The following is a 20,113-nucleotide window of genomic DNA, read 5'->3' as shown; positions in this document are numbered from 1 at the left end:
TTCTACACCACCCAGGTCCCTTCCTAGGAATGCCCCTCCATTTATCAGGATCCCTCTAAAAACACACTGCTTAGAACTGAACACAGTATCTCAGATGCTGTTTAGGCAGTGCAGAATAATTACCTCCTTTGATCTATATGATTTCTCTATGAATGCAATTTTTATCAGTCACTTCACACTGTTAGCTACAGTTGGTGGTAAATAAAACCCTGTGGGGTAATTTTCATGTAAATTGCTGTCAAGCTAGGTCACCTTCATCTTGTAATGGTGTAACTGATTTTTGAACTTAAACATGGGACTTGTGGCCATCTCACATTGGAAGCTGCAGCCCATCTCTCTCTCTCTCATACTTACAGGAGATATTGAACTTTGATTTTTCTGTTCTAACAGTAAAAAGTCTTGTTCATCTCAAATGTCTTTCCTGGGCCTCTGCCTTTGTCTTCGGGAGGGTGGACTCAGGGGCAGAAACATGAACTTGCACAGTGGCTCCAAGATACCCCATGGGAAGGATTTGGTGACACTGTCCAGGAGGAAAACTCCTGCACTGGGAAGCTGTGGGAAGCTCTGGAAGCAAGCACACAGGGCAGAACCAGAGAAGGAGCAGTCAGCACTCTACCCTCTGGAAAGCCTGAGCCCCCTCCTTCCCAGTTACTGGATCTGAGGCTTTCACTCAAGCAAGCGAAGCTACTGCCACTCGCATGGGCCCAGCGGTGGATTTGGTGGAGTCTACGGTCAAAATGGAGATGACACAGAAAAGAGCTCAGAGGCATCTAGGAAATGATGCTCTTTCTCAGCTCAGGAGGACTGACTTAGCCCTGCTGCCTCCCAGAGCCCTTCATCACGGCAGCTCTGCCTATCTTCTTGGATTAACAATGGTTCTGTCAAATAAGTATGGAATGTTTCTGGAAAAGGCTGGCTGGGTCATAGGTAGAGATGGCTGTGGGAATGCAGAGAACAGAGATTTGATTTGCAGGTGACATGATAAATGGAAGAGAGATTTGGGCCCTAAGACTGGGGGAAGAGATGGAAGACCAAAAAAATCAGCCAGAAGCTTGAGGCTAAAGAGAGCTTTTCTCAAGTATTGCTCCAATGGCAAAATTGCTGGGGATCTGAGGGACATGTGGAACTCATTTGGGGTCTAGCTCCCAGATTTTATACCAGCAATAAGGTCGGTAACTAATGAAGTCCTTGCTACAGTGCAGTAACTGAACTGCTCAGGTCAGTGAAGCTAAACTTGCAGAGGCTTTCTTTTCTCAGTATCAGACTCAATGCTGTGAGGATAAGTTATCTGGGGAAAAGAGGTAAGGAGAAGAACAATGAGGTATGGGATTTCTACTGTACTTTTTTCTTTAGGACCTGCTGGATCCTTCTGCCTCAATTTGTCTGCAAATGACATAAACATGCATTAAAGATGGCCAGAAAACAGTGACTTTTGCAAATGCCTCCATAGAGGCGTTCAAACAGAAAAACCATCCACATGCTAGAAAGAGGGAGGTGAGAAAGAAGAGGGAGAACTGGGTAAATTAAGCGCTCCATATCTTGTCCTGTTAACGTCTCCTTTACACACACATACATGTAAGCGAGTGCTTGCATGTCTGGTTCAGTCTTCTTACGAAAACCCAGTGGAAACAACCATGCAGTCTCTGAGGCTACCTGCCTTAGACAGAGAATGTCACTGAGGTCACTTCTGTTTTTATTCAGAATGCAGTGCTCTCTGAGAACCCTTTCCTTTGTGGGCGTTTACCCCAGCCTCCCCAATTCCAGCCAAGCTTTCACTTGATGATTCTAAGACATTAGCTCAGAATCTCTTTTACCTTCACACTGCCCCAGAGATCCACTGTACCCTGGACGTCATCATTCTATCCTCTCCTGCATACGTTGCTGGGACACTCTAGCCAATTTCTTCCCATAATTCTTCATAATATTATCATCCCCATTTTATGGATGAGGACCCTGAGAAGGTTAAAGGATTAAGTGGTTTAGGTCTAAGGCCATGCAGCTGGTAAGTGACAGGGCCAGAATTCAAACACCGGTCTCTGATTCCAAGGTCCACGCTGCTGACCATAATGCCATCCTGCTGCACTGACACTTCACTAGACTTGAAGCTCCTCAAGCCTTCTGGTCTTATCAATGACAGGTGGTGCTTGGGGAGGTGAGTGCTCTTAGAACTATGATGGACTTGAGAGGAAAGGAAAGGAAGAGGGGGAACTGGTGGGCTTCATGTCAGAATGGCACCTGAAGAGGAAACTGTCCTTGTCGGGAGGCCTTGGAGGGATGGAGTGGGGGCAGTTTCGGGGAAAGAGCTGTTAAGAGAGGAGAGGACAGGAAGGAGAGGGGCTGGGAGATAACAACATGGTGGAGCAGGGACTTGTTTCTTTTAACCAGAAGACAGAAAATCTTCTGGGGCACTTGACAGAGTGGATCAAGTCCCCCAGACTTGACTTCATCAATTGTGGAGCCTTCCACGGTGTTATAAAATTCAGGCTGAGTTGGGAAGAGAAGAGTGAAAAAATCTGCAGGTTGAAATCATGCTGGTTTTGCTCCAGTAAGGGTAGCACGAGGGGTTAGAGGGAACACTGCAAAAGGAGCAGACCTTGAAGGGGAAAGGTTCTGGCCCCATTTCTACCTTGAGATGACTGTGGGGCCAAAATAGCCAAGGCTGCTTAGAAGGAGCTCCAAAAGGCTCTGTAATGCTGCTAACAGTCCTGCTCTTTTGGAGACAGGAAGACAGATCAGACAAACACCCGTGTGAACAGCTGGAAGAAGGAGCTGTAAACCAGAGGGACCATTCTCTCTCTACTCACTGAAAGTGCACTGCAGAAGAGCCAGTGGGGTAGAGAAGACACATGGGGGAGTGATGAATATTTTATTTGGAGAACTGAGGATCTCTTACAGCAGCAGGGATGATACACATATACCCTGCATCACTTGAGAGCTCCCTGTGGCCCCTTTTCTAATAGCTTTCTGCCGTCTCGCCCTCCAAAACAAAAACTGGTCCCAGCAGCACTCTCCACAGCCACTGCAGCTGGACAGGCCACCACTGAGAAGCTGTTTTCAGGGGTAACACCTTCCCTCTCTCCCGTCCCAAGGCTGTTACCAAACAGGCTGCGTGTTTTTCCCAGTTCATCCCACTCTTTCCAATCAGTGCTAATTGAACCACTTAACTCAAAGACAGTAACATTTATCGTTTCAAACCATTAAGAAAAGTGACTAAATTGAGGCGTCATACATGAGGCCTGCTCTGGCATCACAGCACACTCACATGCAAACATGCTCACAAATGCCCACAAGGCACACTCAATGTGTAAACATGCACAACTAACAGAGCTTAAGGAGAAAGTCTGCAAAGCGTAGTCAGCAAATGTCAGCCTGTCTTTCTCAACAAGTTTTCCTGAATTGGAAAAAAAAAAGAAAAAAGAAAAAAAATCACTGCCAGTTCCAATTCGGAGCCTGGAAATTGAAGCTGTGGTCTCAGGGTCTCCCAGAGCTTCTGCCTCTTGCATTCTCTGAAGTCCAGATAATAACAAGGAAGAAGACAGTCGGGTGCGGTGGCTCATGCCTGTAATCCTAGCACTTTGGGAGGCCAAGATGGGTGGATCACGAGGTCAGGAGATCGAGACCAGCCTGGCCAACATGGTGAAACCCTGTCTCTACCAAAAATACAAAAATTAGCCGGGCATGATGGTGGGCGCCTGTAGTCCCAGCTACTCGGGAGGCTGAGGCAGGAGAATTGTTTGAACCTGGGAGGCAGAGGTTGCAGTGAGCCGAGATCACACCATTGCACTCTAGCCTGGGCAATAAGAGCGAAATTTTGTCTCAAAAAAAAAAAAAAAAAAAAAGATGCAGGTTCATAAACAATAAGTCATACAAAACTCATTTCCTTTGTAGGTGGGTCACTAGTCTGTAAAACAAGGAGTCTATCTTAAACCTGCCCAGGGACTGAATTATTTTAGCTGGGTCAATGACAGGGCACAAAATGGAAACCACAAACTAAGTTATACCCTTTCCAAAGATCTCTCAACTCTGATTATGTCTTAGTTTGCCGCTAATCTGTCTTTAGTATCTCTTTCACAAAAGAGGAGCAGAGCCTTACAGGCAAATAGGATTTAGCCAGAATTCACCAACACTGTTCTGTATTCTATGTGTTTATTTTTAAGATTTCCTTTCATTTACGGTAAGTGGTATTTTTCCATTTAATAAAGCTTCCTTTAAAAAAGAGATTTCAGAAAGAACAGAGTGATTTGAAGAAAAATATTAGTGAAATAATCAGTGGTACCTGGATTTGGCTAAAGCACAGGCATGGTATAAAAATATCTGAAGTTTGGAAGATCCTGCTGTAAATGGAGCTGGGCAATAGCAGGGAAGGGACCACTGAGTGGCACTTAGGCTGCCTGAGTCCACAGGCACTCACTGTGGAAAGGTCCACGGGTTGCCTGATCAACAGCCATTTCCACCTTCTCCCTGCTGGCAGGTGCCCATCCTTTTTTCTCGTATGTGACTCAGGAAAATGCTGACTGGTATAAGTCATTTTTTGTGCCATGGACCCCTCTGGCAGTTGAGGGTAGCCTATGGACCCCTTTAAATAATAATCTTTTTACATGCATGAAATATATAGGATTGCAAAGGAAACCAATTATAGTGAAAATTATGAAAATATTTATAAAAACCCATCAAAATCAGGATATAAGTACATGTATTTCTTTATCAATACACTAAGAGATCTAACATCAGCTCTAAAAACTACTGTACTTTCAAAGAAGTGGTAAGAGTAAACAATATTCTGAAATTCCTACAATTACTGTAATATGATACGAATATATTCTTTATTTCTATTGGTGATGAATAGATAAATTAGTTTTACTTTGATTTGCTGCTTAATTCATATTCAAAGGAAATAGTTAGTCTTAGCAGTTAATACAAATAAAGACACACGCTAGGTGCTGTGGCTCACGTCTGTAATCCCAGCACTTTGGGAGGTCAAGGCGGGCAGATCACTTGAGGTTAGGAGTTTGAGACCAGCCTGGCCAACATGCTGACACCCCATGTCTACTAAAAATATAAAAATGAGCTGGGCTTGGTGGTGTATGCCTGTAATCCCAGCTACTTAGGAGGCTGAGGGAGGAGAATCACTTGAACCCGAGGTGGAGGTTGCAGTGAGGTGAGATCATGCCACTGCACTCTGGCCTGCGTGACGGAGTGAGACTCTGTCTCAAAAAAAAAAAAAAAACACAAAAACAACCAAAAAAAAAAACAAAAACCCCAAAAAACCCAGCATGGGCAACATAGCAGGATCCCATCTCTACAAAAAATAAAAACAATTAGCCTGGCATAGTGGCACCCATCTATAGTCCCAGCTAGGCAGGAGGCTGAGGTGGGAGGATTGCTTTAGCTCAGGAGTTTGAGGCTCCAGTGAGCCATGATTGTGCCACTGCACTTCAGCCTGTTTGATAGAGCAAGACCCTGGCTTCAGGGAGAAAAATTTTCCGTATCCAAATTCATGGCTCCTCCAAATCCCTAGTCTCAGCCAATCATTGGGGTGGAGGAAAAGAGTTCCCTTTCCTGGTTTCACATAGTGGTTTAGGAGTGGATGTGTCATCCAGATCTGGATTATCAGTTGTAAAAGGAAGTCAGCTGAGATGCTTGTGGGGAAGGATTTTTTTCTTTTTAAACTTTTAAAAAGGTACAAAACAAGAAACTATGCTTCTCCTGCCTTTGGCGATTGGTGTATGAGCATGCAATGCCTGGAGCTATGGCAATCATCTTGCAGCCAAGAAAGGTACTTGTGGTCATGGGGAGAGAATGGCAGCATAGAAAGAGGGAAAAAACCAAGGTGCCTGATTCTGACCTGGGGACATATCTTAGTTAAACCAACCACCCCTCCCCTGGAGCTGTCCTACTTAGGGACTGACATTTTATGTGAGATGATAAATCTGATTATTTAAGCTGCTCCTATGTTCTAGTGCTGCAGCATAAAACACATATAGCCTAAAGTGACCCATGAGTCTTTACCATAGTTACATATGTCTTTTTCCACTTCCAGAAAATATTAGGTGGCTGAATCCCCCTAATATTTCTGCATCACAGGGTAGGAGTGGCATGGGTTGCTCTGTGCCCCAAACCCATCTCTGTCCTTTATTCCAGTCTCTCAGGCTCCTTGATGTAGAGCAGAAGAGCTGTCTAATAAGAACTGACAGGATGGAGGCCATAGGGACTGCTGATGACAGGAGAGAGCCCTCTTAGCAAAGGATGCCACCCAGAGGGCTGAAGCATGGCTTAGAACTCTATTCTGGGGGCAGCCACTGGGTGGGGTGGGGAGGAGGCACAGCCAGGGTCCATGGAAAACTGTTCTGGAAAAGAGGGAACAGGCAGCCCAGCACAGTTGTGAAGTCAAGAAACAGAAAGTTGGCGTTTTCAGGTTCTTAACTGGTTCTGATCCAAATATTTGGCCTGATAACTACTCCAATTCTTTACAAGACCTCCTTTTGCTTTTCTCTCCCATCAGCTCGTATCTGCCTCTAGTTTCCACGTATCTATGTGCAAGCTTCTCAATTCATAGCCATAAATCTGATACAAAGCTTGGAGAAGGCATCAGACAGACCCTGTAATCTGTGCTAATCCTAAAATCGGGAGCTAAACCCAGGACACAAATGGATTTGCAAAAATAAGGATTTTAGAAACTCAGATGGCATTAGCAGGCCTCAGAGATAAATGTACACAACTGAACACGATCCATCAGTACAGAAACAGATATAGTATGTTCCTTCTACTCCATATGAACTATCTGGAAAAATAAAGTACTGAATGGGAAAAGGCTGTTACACCTCCAGGGATGAGAGCAAAACCATTTCAAAAATGGCTTAAACTTGAAGATTCTCTTAAATTGCTTAGGAGTAGGAATGAGAAGAGGGATAAAAGGTATGTGTGTGTGTCTGTGTGTGTGGCGGGGGTGGGGGGGGGAGATGGGAGGGGGGAAGAAGATGAGCTCCTTTTTTATTTTAAACACTTTTTGATTTTTTTCTTTATTGTAAAAACAATGATTTCAGCAAGGTAAGAGCAAGGAAGAAAAAATTTTCAAAATAAGTGTGTTGTACACGTATGGGACCCATACAGGAAATTCTGTGGTAAACAGTTTTCAAGCCACTGGTTTCAGATTTTCTGCTCATCTTACCTATCCCATGGGACAAAGGTCTCTGGAAATCAGGCAGGGCTGCATTTGCCTACAAAGCCTGATTCTTTAGGAGTCTGCCTGTCCCTTTGTGGATGCGGCCTGAATAAATCTTTCTGTGCTACAAGTCAGGGCTGCAAAGCTCCTTGACCACACCGAGTGGAGAAGTGATAACACACAAACCACAAGTGCCATTGGCCCAAGTGTGGCAACAGGACACTTTAGATAGGAGGTGGGTCTGGAGAAAACTCTCGTTCAGCCAAATGGAAACATTTTGTTGCGTTTTCTTCTCCTCCACATACCCAGATGTGAAAGCAATGAGTCTTGGGTAAAGTCTTTGGCTGGGGCCACATCTTTATTCCCACTCTGCTACCTTCTGTCCCCAGACACAGCCTCTCTCAGGCCCACAACCCTTCTCTCCGCACTATTCCTCTTCTAAAGGCTTCTAAAATAAAATGGAAGAAAAATATTTGTTTGGATACATTGTCTTATTTAATAGACACTCTAAGTGTTGCAATGTTTATTACGTGTGTGTGTATATATATGTGTATATATATACACACATATATAAATACATATATAAAGATACACAATATTGTATCTTTACATGTTGTGTATTTATACACAATATATAAATACATATATAAAGATATATTATCTGAAAAGGGGCAGAAATAAGAATCCTGCTCCTGAACATCTGGTAGCCGCAAGGTAACATTCTTTATCAAATTGAAACCAAGAGGTGTTCCTGCCTGATAGGAGACCAGGCCTGTCAGCACCACCATTCATATATTTCAGATATATAAATTTATATATATATATATATATATATATAAATTTATTTTTTGAGATGGAGTCTCCCTCTGTCACCCAGCTAGATGCAGTGGCACAATCTCGGCTCACTGCAGCCTCTGCCTCTGGGGTTCAAGTGATTCTCCCACCTCAGCCTCCCAAGTAGATGGGATTACAGGTGCATGCCACTACACCTGGCTAATTTTTGTATTTTTAGTAGAAATGGGGTTTTACCATGTTGGCCAAGCTGGTCTCGAACTCCTGACCTCAAGTGATCTGCCTGCCTTGGCCTTATTACATGTATATTATTTATGATGGACTAAATTCAAAATAATTAGGGCAAACAAGATACAAGGAGGGTTTTAATTTGGCAAAGATGAGGCTGGTATTAAAAAAACCCAGCATCACTGAAATATGAGAGGGGAGAGAGACCTGGTGTAACCTCTGAGATGGGCACCTGATTAAACATACTTCAGCCACCCTCTTTGGCTTTTCTCACAAAGAGATGTGGCCTAAGATGGAGATGTTCAGGGGGTAGAAGACTAAGCCCAGCCTGCCATTCACGTGCCAGTGATGCTGTCTTCTAGGCTCTCATGTATGCGTGAGCCCTTAGAAAGTTCTTCATTACCCACTTAATTCTTTTCCTTCACAGAAAAGAGTACTTAATGAGAATGGTCTTGTTCACCTAAGCAAGTGAGTCAAGGTTATGTGTTTAGAAAACTCATTAATAACAAATAACATCTTAAAAGAGACAGATTCAGATAGCAGCTGGCAGGAGCCAACTCCTCCAGTGGCATTAAAAACAAGACAGGGTTGGTGGTGGTGCTGACAGGCCTGGTCTCCCATCAGGCAGGAACACCTCTTGGTCTCAATTTGGTAAAGAATTTTACCTTGCAGCTACCAGATGTTCAGGAGCAGAATTCTTATTTCTGCCCCTTTTCAGATAATAGGTGCAAAAGAAAGCTTTAATGGGTTAGGAAATCAAACAGGTTCAGGGTATCATAGCTCTTGCTTGGGGAGAGAGTGAAGGACCAGTCCGGCAGGATGGGCAGCAGTGCTGAGCACAGGCTACAGCCTTCGCAGGCATCTGAGAAGAATGACGACATCCCCAGTTTGTTGGCTGGTTGGTCTGTTCATGTTCATCTCCCCCCTTTTCCACTTACTGTCTCTCTTGCATGCACAGGCACCACCTTGAATGGATCCTGCTGACTGGCTCATGGAGGCTGACTGCCAGAAGCCAGGGCAGGAAGGACAGGGCGTAAGTTGCTCAGTGTTATCTGGGATCCCAAGATGGTCTCCTCTTGGGGAGGGATCCCCAGGAGCTCTGTGCCAGATCCAAAGCACCAATAAGTTGCTGGGCCAGAGAGGCTGTTTTCAGGGAAGGGAGGAGAGTCCCTGTCCATCTCAGACACTGCTCACTCACACAAAGCATCCTTTCAGAGTTGCTGGCTGGCAGGGTTTTTTTTCAGGGTTTGTGCACTGAATACAAATCGAGTAGCCTCACTGGGCTGCCATACAAACTGGCCCTAGTCACCAAGAAAGTGATAGAGAATGAGAGCTCTTCTAGCCAGGCTGCCAGTGTCTAGGCATCATGGTAGGAGACCCCTCAGATCCCCAGCTGGTAGCTGCACAAAGGCTGGGGATTTAGCACCCCCCATCAGAACCAGAGCCATTTCAGTCTGGTGTTCATCAGAGAAACAGTTTAAAGTAGACCAAGATGAAAGGTTCCCCAGAACACCCTGCTTAGCATTCTTGGCTGGTAGTGAGGTAAACATTGAAAGATGGGGATTCATGGCTTGGAGTGGTGTTGGGATGAGGCAGAACAAGTTTCAAGGTGGTCATGTTACCCATGGTTAAAAAGAAATAAGCAAACAAATCTACCTGTCAGTTCTAGCCAAATTCAGAGCTGTATGAGAGAAACTCAGTATGCAAATGTGAGAGAGTATGTATATGAATAGACCAACTAGCCAACCAACAAACTGGGGACATTCTCATCCTTTCTAAATCTGATAGAGGAGCTGAGAGTTCTAGCACGTTTAGATCATGTTCACCTATCCCCAATTCCTCTAGATATAAAGGTGATTTTCCACTGGAAGCATTTGCAGACAGAGTTGCCTCTAAAAACATGGAGCAAGAGCAGATTGGAGGCTTGATAGATCTAACTCCTGAAGAAGCTCAAGTCATAATAAAAAAGGAACACAGCATCCAGGAACCTGGATGTTAGCCAATTCACCCACTGGTTGTTTGATGACTCATGGGGAAGCCAGTGGTGTGGGCGCTGGGCTGGTTTCCTGGTGTTCCCAATGCTGCGCTGCCCTCCACCTCTTATTTTTTAAATTGTTATTATTATTATTTTAGAGATGGGGGGTCTCATTATATTGCCCAGGCTAATCTCAAACTCCTGGGCTTAAGCGATCCTGCATCCTCGACCTCCTGTAGTGCTAGGATTATAGACAGGAGCCCCTGCACCGGGGCCCCCTCCGCTCTTAAGGTAAAGTGCTTGTCCTTTTGCTCAAAGATGGGAAGGGGTGGGATGAAGAGTACCAGCTACAGAGAGACAAAGTTCAAGCCCACATTTCCATTATGGGTCCCTTAATTCCCTCCCTGGAACTCCTTAGATGAGACAAATGAACTTGCCAAGGAACTCACGTTACTAGGCCAGTACTGAGTGGACTACTACAACAGGAAAATCCTAACCATAGCTCAAGCTGGAGGCATACAATTGAAAACAATTAGCAAACTGTGCAAGGCAGCTTGATGGCCACAGATGCTGATGTTTAAAGAAAATGAACAACAGATCAAGAAAGCTGGTAGAGAGGAGGCAGCGCCAATGTGGCACCACTCTACAAACCAAGGGATTAGAACGGCTTGGAGGCCATGAAAGAGATACAAGAAGAAACCCCAGAAAAGGACATAATAGGTTTCAAGCCAAATTGAATCGATTAAAAACATGGAGAAAGTTCCAAACTGAGTAAAAATCTCTAATTTAGTCAGAAATTCCGTAGGATAAGTATAAAAAGTATGTTCCCATTTTGTTGCCACTTTACAGATGCTAAAATTTTCTCTGGAGCACAGAGATGCTCAGTTAAGGGGCTCTAGAATATTCCCAGGAGAAAGGTCTTACCATGTCACTTTTTTTTTTTTTTAGGTGTTAAACCATGTCTTTTTTTTTTTTTTTTTTTTTTTTTTTTTTTAAAGATAGGACCTTGCTCTGTTTGATGACCAGAGTTGGAGTGAGTGGTGCGATCTCAGGTCACTGCAACCTCCTCCTCCCAGGCTCAAGCGATTCCCCCACCTTGGCCTCCCAAAATGCTGGGATTACAAGCATAAGCACTGCACCTGGATTTTTTTTTTTTTTTAATTTCTGTGACACACCCCGTGTTTCAAGGAAACAAAATCACAACATGAAGAAATATCTTCCATCCAGGCAAAAGGAAAAGAAAGTCACTGACAAAGCTGGAGAAGGACCCAGGTAGCCTGGGCTCCCAGGCAGACTCAATACACAGCTATTTGCTGTCTCCCCGAGTGTTTTTAAATTAAGGGTTCGTTGATGGAATTCTTCTTTGGTCAAGCAAAATTTGGGGACTGACAGGTAATAGAGATGAGAACCCTAGACAAAGGGGACCAGAAGCTCTGGGCTCCTCTCCTTGCCCAGCAGGTACCCGCCGACTGTGCTATAGCTCCGGCACTCAGTGGGATATTTATAGCTGCCTTTAAATTTACCCAGCTCTCCATAAAGCAAGGTAATGGGGCGCCCTTTACTGCTGCTAGTGGTGATTGTCCTAACATTCTTTAATTAGCAAAAAGCGTTGGCACAGCCACTTTCAAAGCATTTGATCTTACTGTCCTGGTGTTCCCTATTTCAGGCTCAACAGCCCCCACTCCCTTTGGAGAAAATGCACTTTAGCCAATTTGAAAATGACAGGCTTATGTGTACATGAGCACAGATAATGTGTATTTGTGTACCTATGCTCACTCCTCACATATTCACAACTGCCAAGAACCCGTGAGCCTTTATGATACCTCCATAAAACTCTCCTTCATAAATCTGTCAGCAAGGGGCTAGGAATTCTAAAAATTGAGAACTGGAGACACCTTAAGGTCACTAGGATTCTCCCTCATTTTTCCAGTATTAAAAAAAAAAATCAGGCTAGTAATTTCTCACCTGCTTCTTCAAAGAATATAAGTAGAGCAGGGTAGGGCTAGGGCTATCGATAAAATTAGGAAGGCCTGAGCTCTTACCCACATGGGATATCAAAAACAGTCCTCATCCCTCTGAAATAATAAACTCACTGCTAGGTCTAAGTATTGGAAACAAGATGCAGGGGCCTCTGCTCTTGTGGGGATGCACAATAGACAGCCCATAAACAAGACAATTTCAGATAATGGAAAATAAAATGAGAAAAATAAAGCTGGGTGATATAACTGTGATGAGTGGGGCTACTCTGGACAGGACAACCACCTGAAGATATGGGGGAACATTTTAGGTTGTGGGGAGAGTAAAGGCCTTAATGGGGAGAACCATGTAAGAGTATTCCAGGAAAAGAAATTCAGTGTAGCTGAAGGGCAGGGAATGAGGAGGAAGACGATAAAACCTGAGGGCAGAGGTGCAGGCAGGGATGAAGACTTAGGGCCTGTGGGCCATGGGAAGCAGTATGGTTGTTATTCAAACTATGAGAGGAAGACACTGGGGCATTTTAAGCAAATCAATAACATAATCTGATCTACTGTCACAAAGATCACTTTGGTTGCTATGGAGAAGAGACTGTAGAGGGCAAGTGTAAAAATCTATGTCTTGAATAGATTAATTTCCTAGTTTTGAATAAATGTTCTGTGGTTATGTAAGATATTAACTCACATAAGAGAAAGCTGGGTGAAGCACATATGGGAACTCAGTACTATTTTTGACCTGTCTATAAGTCTAAAATTACCTCAAAAAAAAAAAAAACAAAACCCAACCCAGTAACTGTTAAAAACAAATAATGAAAAACATCTCATACCTTAAATGAAGAATTGAAAGTTATAAATTAGGTGCAATAACAAGAGCAGGTATCTAGAAGAAAAGAATCCCCTCAATAACTGACTTTGAACAAGACAGCCTCTTCTATACCGGTTTCCATATTAGAAAATAATAGATGCTACGACCATTACTATTTGCTGAGATTGTGATTTCCTTTACTTGCTTCTAGTTCAACAATAGCATGAAATAAGTTATTAATCCCACTTTACACGTGAAGAATCTGGGGCTTAAACAAGTAACCTATATATACGCGGTATGTAAGAGGCAGAACTGGGGTTTAAACTCAGGTCTGTCTGACTCCAGAGATGCTTTGCATCCACCAGTACACCATAATGCCCACTAGCATCCACACACACAGACACGCACGTGCTCTTATGTGGCAAATTTTGTATTAGTCCATTTGGGAAAAAATATTGTTTTGGGTTTTCTCCAACCAAAATCTGAATAATTTTAAGCATACACTGTGTGTCTGTGAAGAGGCTAATTATAAGCATAGGCATGGATTAATGATCACAATTATGTTTCAGATACCTGAAAAGCCACTCTATTCATAGCTCTCAGTTCCACATCTGCACCTGCTGGCCCTGATCTGGAGGTATCCCTTAATCTCCAATGAACATGAAGCTCAAAATCTCTAAGACTTAGATACAGTGGAGCCAAATTTGGTGGCAATGCCAGGAGGTACTTTTGGTGTTACTACTGGTAAACGCTTAAGTGTTCCAATATCTTTGGGATAAAATCTAGAGACAATGTAAAGAGAAAGTGAGAAAATCATTAAGAATGGAATCAGAAACAGAAAATAAGAGATAGATTTTTCCTGAGTGTGTCTTGTCAGCCTGCCCCCTTCTCTTGGCTCATGTGATGCTTCCTGATTGAGAGACTCTCTCCCTTCCCAGTGGGAAGACCCAACAGCCACACAGCTCCTGCTTGGCTCCCCTACCCTTCACATCACAGGTACAGGGAAGAGTCACCTGCTGGTTGTCAGATGCATTGTCCCTTTCCCCTTCATGTTAAATGGCACATCACAGTGGTTGAGTTTGGGCTCTGTACTGAGACTGAAACCTGGCTCTATCACTGTAATGGGCTGAATGAGCCCCTAGAAAAATAGGGGTACATCCTCATTCCCAGAACCCTGTGACGGGAATTTGAAATGATGTCTGCAAAGACCCATTTAAATTAAGGATCTTGAGATAAGGAGATCATCCTGGATTATCCAGGTAGGCCCTAAATCCAATGACAGGTGTCCTTATAAGTCACAAAGAGGAGAGAGGCAGACAGAAAAGAAGAAGGCAATGTGGCCATGGAGGCAGAGACTGAAGTGATACAGCTATAAGTCAAGGAAGGCTGACAGCCACCAGAAGCTGGCAGGGGCAAGAGGCAAGGAATGATTCTCCCCTACGGCCTCTGGAGGGAGTGCAGCACTGCCAGATTTTGAACTTTTAGCCTCCAGAATTGTGAGAGAATATATTTCTGCTTTAAATCACCAACTATGTGGTGATTTGTTATGGCAGCCTCAAGAAACAAATTTAATCACTCATTAGTAGTCAGTTCTGTGATCCTGAGAACACTTCTTAAATTCATCTGCAAAATGGGGAAATCTGATGGTACCCATCTCACAGAGCTGTTGTGAGGAGTAAATATGTGTAACTTAACACAGTACCAAGTACCTATCAACGCTGCAGTAAATGTTGCTATTAAAACCATTATTACTGCTATACACAGGCAATTAAAGAGGAAAAGCCACAAGGGCCTGGAATGGGCCAGTGTACCTACAGAAGTGCATTTTCAGGGCTCCTGGCTGAACCTCTCTTTTCAATTTGAACATGTAAGTGACTGTGGCTAGACCACATGCAAACTATTCCAAAAGAGGAGGCAGAGTGCTAGCTGGGAGGTTTTCCCCATCACTCGAGCCTGACAGCCCACAAAGAAACTGTAAGCCCTAGAAACTTAGTCTTAGAGGAGAGGGAAAGGCCTCTCCATTCTATCTCTTTACCGTTTGTACTAAGCACTGTGTCTTTTCTTAGCCAAGGTTTTTAAAAATTGCTCTTGATGGGACCTGGAGGGAGAATGCTTTTTTATCCTTTATTGTCCACTCCCTTCTGACTTCCTTAAAGAGCTGAATCCTTGGGAGAAAAGAACAGTGGATTCAAAGCACACTCAGAAGAGTGGGTAACTCTAGAACAGCTGTCTTGCCTTGAATCATCAGGCTCCAGGAATAAAATCCATTCCCTTTATGACTGTGGGTAGTAATGGCACAGCCAGCCTCACTATGGGATCACAGGCAAGAAAAATAACCTTCCCTTTGCAATTCTGATTTTACTTATTAAACAGAAAATTCATGGCTAGTTGTCCCTGATAGGTGTTTGCACACGTGGGTGGAACTAAGACACACACACACACACACAAATGTGTTCATTACCTTGGAAAGAAGGCAGTGACTATTTCCATGTAGACCATTCCTACTTTTTATTATTACTGATTCACCAATTGATATCTTTCCTTCCCTTTGTGGAGGGCAATTTCCATACTACTTTTTTCTTTCTAGTTTCCCAAATTCCTTTTATGTCTTTGCTCCTGTTCTGTTCCTGCCACTGATGAACCTACCCTTAAAAGAGTCCGCAAAGCCTATTTGGTGGCAAAACGATACCCAGCTCACTCCTGGAACACCCTATGAGGCATTATGGACATCTAGTGGCTGCTCAGGATAATGCCTCAGGGATGCATATCAGGTTAGGGAGTGGTCTAGCCTTGGGCTTTACTAAGGAACCCAATTATCCTGGCTGGGTGGGAGAGTCCTGGGTCCTCTAGATGACCATTTCTGTCATTTTCTATTGGCGACCCAAAGTCACTAGGAAGTGCAGACTGGTGCTGTTGAAGACTCTTCTTTATCCCAATCCAGCAAAGTATAGTTGCACTGGCATACAAGCCCACATTAGACAGGCATTTGGAAATATCTTCAAGGCCCAGGTTTAAATGCCAATTAGCCATACATTGTCACTTAGAGGAACTGAGGTCAGAAAGGACAGACTCTGATACTAATCAGTCATGTAGCTTTAGGTAAGTCACTGTGCCTCTCTGAGCTTCATCAGTGACATCTGTAAAGTGAGAGGTTAAATCCAGATAATCTCCAAGGTCCACTTTAGTTTAACATTCTGTGATCTATGTGTCTTTTTAGTAGCTGGGAAAACACAGTCCGATTTGCTCTGCTCCAGCACTGTGGATCTCTAGATTAAATGAAGAAAGCATTCTCACTTAACTTTGTGGCCCATTTCCAAGACTTGGCTACAATTCCAAAGGATCAACCTTCACAGAGCTACATATCTGAGATGGGACAGGAATCATGGACTAAGAGAGCGGTAAGAAACTTTCTAATCCATTTCCTTGATTTTATAAATGGAAAAACTGATGTTTAGAGCTATTTTAAGATTTGTCACATGTCTAAAGGGGACTAGAACTCAGGTATCCCAATCTTAGCACAGGGCTCATTCTATAATACCAGGCTGCTGACACAGGCCTTGCCCAATCACTGCTGGCTTTTTTAGCTCTCTCTGGCGTTATCACAGCAGTCTCCCTGTGTGAAACTGCAAGTGAAAACAACCTGAATCCAGTGTCTCTTCCTCTTAGGGTGTAAGTAGCCTTCTTTCCTTCTTATTCTTTGGTGGCACCATTCCAAATCCAAGAAGCAGTCAGAGCCACGGGCTGTGAGGAGCAAGATGCCATAGCTAGATGGTACTTGGGTTACCAAAATGAGAGGCTGCAATCCCACTTTCAGCTCAGAAGGGCTGTGTGCAACGACGGCCCCACAGCCTCCTCTGTAGTCCAGTTAGTAGGTTCAGTGGTGCTTTCCTGGCCCAGCTGGCTTACAGGGGGCAAAGCAGCCTGATGTAGAGCTCGACAGAGCTTGGGCATAGTCACCTTCATGGATGGCAGTCACAAATACTTACTGAGAGACAACCTCATTACTAAGTACTGGTCTGACCCAAGTCGGCCCCCACTTTCATCTACCTTTATAGTGCGGGGCAGCAGCTTTCATTTGTGGAGCCTGGAGCTGAACAGACAGGGTTTGAGTTTGCCTACAATAGCAGAGGACCAGCCCAGGCAGAGACCCTGTTGCCTGAGGAGGGAGGGATAGTCATACTTAATCGCTGCCATCCAGACCCTGGCCAGGGGTCTCCTCAGGCAATAGATGACTCTACTAGGTCGGTGCCAGCTATAAAGGAGCAGAACCTCTCACCAGAAAGTCTGAGTGCCCAGATGGAACTAAACCCTAGTATCAGGGTTTGACTTACCTCCATGTCTCCCCCATTCTTTTTCTTGATGAGAGTTCATTTTCTCAGCCCGTCTCCTACCCTTCATCTTACTTCTCTGACACAGCCTTCACTGAACTTTCCTACAGTCTCTCTCTCCTCCCCCCTCCACTTGCCTCCACCATTTACTCTATGCAGAGTAGACACAGCGGGCATTCCTGTTAGTGATGAAAACATCGGACTCAGGGTTTGAAGGCTGGAATGGAAAGGCTGGCTCTGTTACTTTCTAGTGTGTGACCTTGGGCAAGTTATTTGCCTGCCTGAGCTAAGTGCCTTCATCTGTGAAATGGAGACAAGTGTGGCAATTACTTTCACTGGGTAAATGAAGATTAAACAAGAACAGATATAAGTTCTTGGTATGGTGGATAGTACATAGTAGATAAGCATCCCAGTAAATGACTATTGAAGTGGGTGAATGAAACCTGAGTTCTCATCCCACTAGGAGAATACTTTGGGGAATCACTTCCACACCCAAGTTTCTTGACATCTGAGACGTGCTGAGGCTCAAATCCACTATCACTTACTAGTGACCCTAGGCAACGTTTGACTCATATAAAATGAATAATAGGGTTGCAGTGGAATACAGAGTAAGGGTTCAATAAACAGAAACTAACAAGGTTATTATTTGACAGCAAATGATAACAGAAAGGTCTTGGTAAAGAATGGGGACTCCAACTTGCCTACAAAGGAACCGTTTCCAGGACTTCAAGTATTCCATGGCGTATTTAAAGAGGTTCAGGTTACTGGGCAAAAGACAATACTCAGAAATAGGTGTGGTAGAAACCAGAGAGCTGAGAAATTTGGGACCTCCTCGTTCTTAAGCAACAGCCCACGCGCAGGTGATGAGGGTTTATCAAGCGAGCCTGCCAGAAATCACACGGGGAGAGGGGTGGGTTGAGGAGTCTGGAGGCAGCTCTTGAAGGGAAGGGATATTAAACCATGCTATATTCTACTGGACCGGCTTCCCAGGGCTCAGCTAGATTGCCTCACCCACAGTCGGCAGAGGAAGGGGCAGTCTTTTTTCAGGGGGGTGGGAAAAAGCTGACCTAGTCCTGTTCTCCTACACTAGTCTGTCAAATGCCTTAGGGTCTCCTACCAGAAATAGGAGCAAGAATTCCACCCCCACTCCCAATCGCTACCCCTGGCTGCTACGCAGTTCTTCTCAGAGTCCTAGCCAAGGAAGGGCTGGCGAGCTCACAGGGCAGGGGGCTCAGCCGCCCGCCTCCCTTCCCCCAGTTCTCTGGGGGCAGCGGGGAGCAAGGGGCGACTCCGGCCAGCGAAGACTGAGAAGCCGCGGCTGCAGCTCCATGAATGAACGGGCTGTGTCGTGGGCTCCGGGAGTTCACCTCAATCCTTCCTGCCGGCCTCTGTGCTGTCCCAGGTTGCCATTCCCCAGCTCATCACACTTGGTCATTCCTGCCACTGTTTCCCGCCCCCGCAACCCTCATTAAGGAAACCCTCATTTAAAGCCCCAGTGAGAGCACAGGAGGGGTGAGGCAAAGCGAATGAGGGGCTGGCGGCAGTGCAGCAGCGAAGCCCGGGCTCTGGGTCCTGGGAGCCTCGTGGCCCCCGCCGCCGTCCTCCGAGTCCCCACCACGCAGTTCCGAACTCCGAACGCGAGTCTGCGCCCCGTCAGCAGTCAGCGGGGGTGAGGATGACGCGGGCCGGGCGAGAGGCAGGCCAAATGCAGCAGCCCCGCCGCGGGCCGCCGGGCCCCTGAGCCCCGCTCTTCAGAGCCAGGGGGCCCCGGGTGCGGGCCGGAGGGCGGGGGCCGGCGCGGGCTCTCCCGCCGCAGCCCCGCGCCGCTCCAGCCTATCAGCGGCCACCCAACTGCTCCCTCCGACCGGCCCAAAATAGCTGCGAACGCCTGCGACTTGCGCGCGGCCCCTCACTTGACGCTCACTCCGGCTCGCTCGCCCGCTCGCCCTGGCCCCGCTCCGCTCGTCTAGAGGGGGCGGGGAGGAAGCGGCCCGGGGAGGGGGGAGGGGGGAGGGGGAGAGAGGAAGAGAGGAGGAAGGAAGGAGGAAGGAGGAAGACGGGCGGCCGGAGGCGCGGGGCTGCGCGGCGCCGGCCGGCGCGGCGCTGGAAGGCGCCGGCGTTAACCCCGCGAGGCAGGCGACGGAGGGGGAGCGGCGCTAATACATAAGAGCACTGCATCACGCTAATCTTCTCCCAGAACAGTATGCGTCAGCAGTACATTCACGTTCTGACTGAAGGACAAAAGGATGAGAGAGCAGTCTGCGTGGCTGCCGCCTGCAACACCGCGAGCCCGGCGCGAGGAGGAGACGGTGGGCGCCGCGCGCAGGGGCCCCGCTGCTGCTGCTGCCGCCGCCGCCGCCGCTAGCCAGCGGGGACTATGTTCCTGGGCTCCGGAGCGTTTCCCGCAGCCGCGACCCCCGCTGCTCACGCCGCTGCAGCAGTCCGCTGGCGGCGCGGCCACTGAGGGCGCCGGGAGCCGAAGCCGCGAACTCGCTCCCTCCGCACAAAGCCGGAGCCGGCGGCGCGCCGGGGGCCGGGCAGCGGCGGGCGGCGACGGGCGGTTGCGCGCCGCCGGGGGCTGCGGCCGCCGCCGCCGCCGGACCCGCGCCCGCCCCCGGACTCTCTGAAGGGGCCTGCGGTGCGGGCGCGACCGCGGGCGCCGCGCGCTCCTCCGGCCGGCGGACCGGGTCCGAGCGCAGCCGCCACGCCGCTGGTCCTCGGGGGCCGGACGGATCGCCGCCCCGCGCGCCGGCAGCCGGCGGACTGGAGAACTGACCCCCCGTTTTTGTCTCTTCCACCCTCCGAGAAGAGGCGAGGAGAAAGGGGGTGTGTGTCTGGGGAGGGCGAAGG

General features: G+C 46.5%; 1 protein-coding gene across 1 annotated transcript in view; it reads right to left on the bottom strand.

Moving 5' to 3' along the window:
* The window catches only part of SND1 (staphylococcal nuclease and tudor domain containing 1), a 436,722-nt gene that overhangs the window by 40,985 nt on the left and 375,624 nt on the right, over positions 1-20,113 (bottom strand). The gene's annotated exons all lie outside the window — the stretch shown is intronic.

The sequence above is a fragment of the Pan paniscus genome, chromosome 6 (assembly GCF_029289425.2).
Source record: "Pan paniscus chromosome 6, NHGRI_mPanPan1-v2.0_pri, whole genome shotgun sequence".
Taxonomy (NCBI): Eukaryota; Metazoa; Chordata; class Mammalia; order Primates; family Hominidae; genus Pan; species Pan paniscus.
Note: the sequence above shows the minus strand (reverse complement) of the source record. Positions and strands in the feature narration are given on the sequence as shown.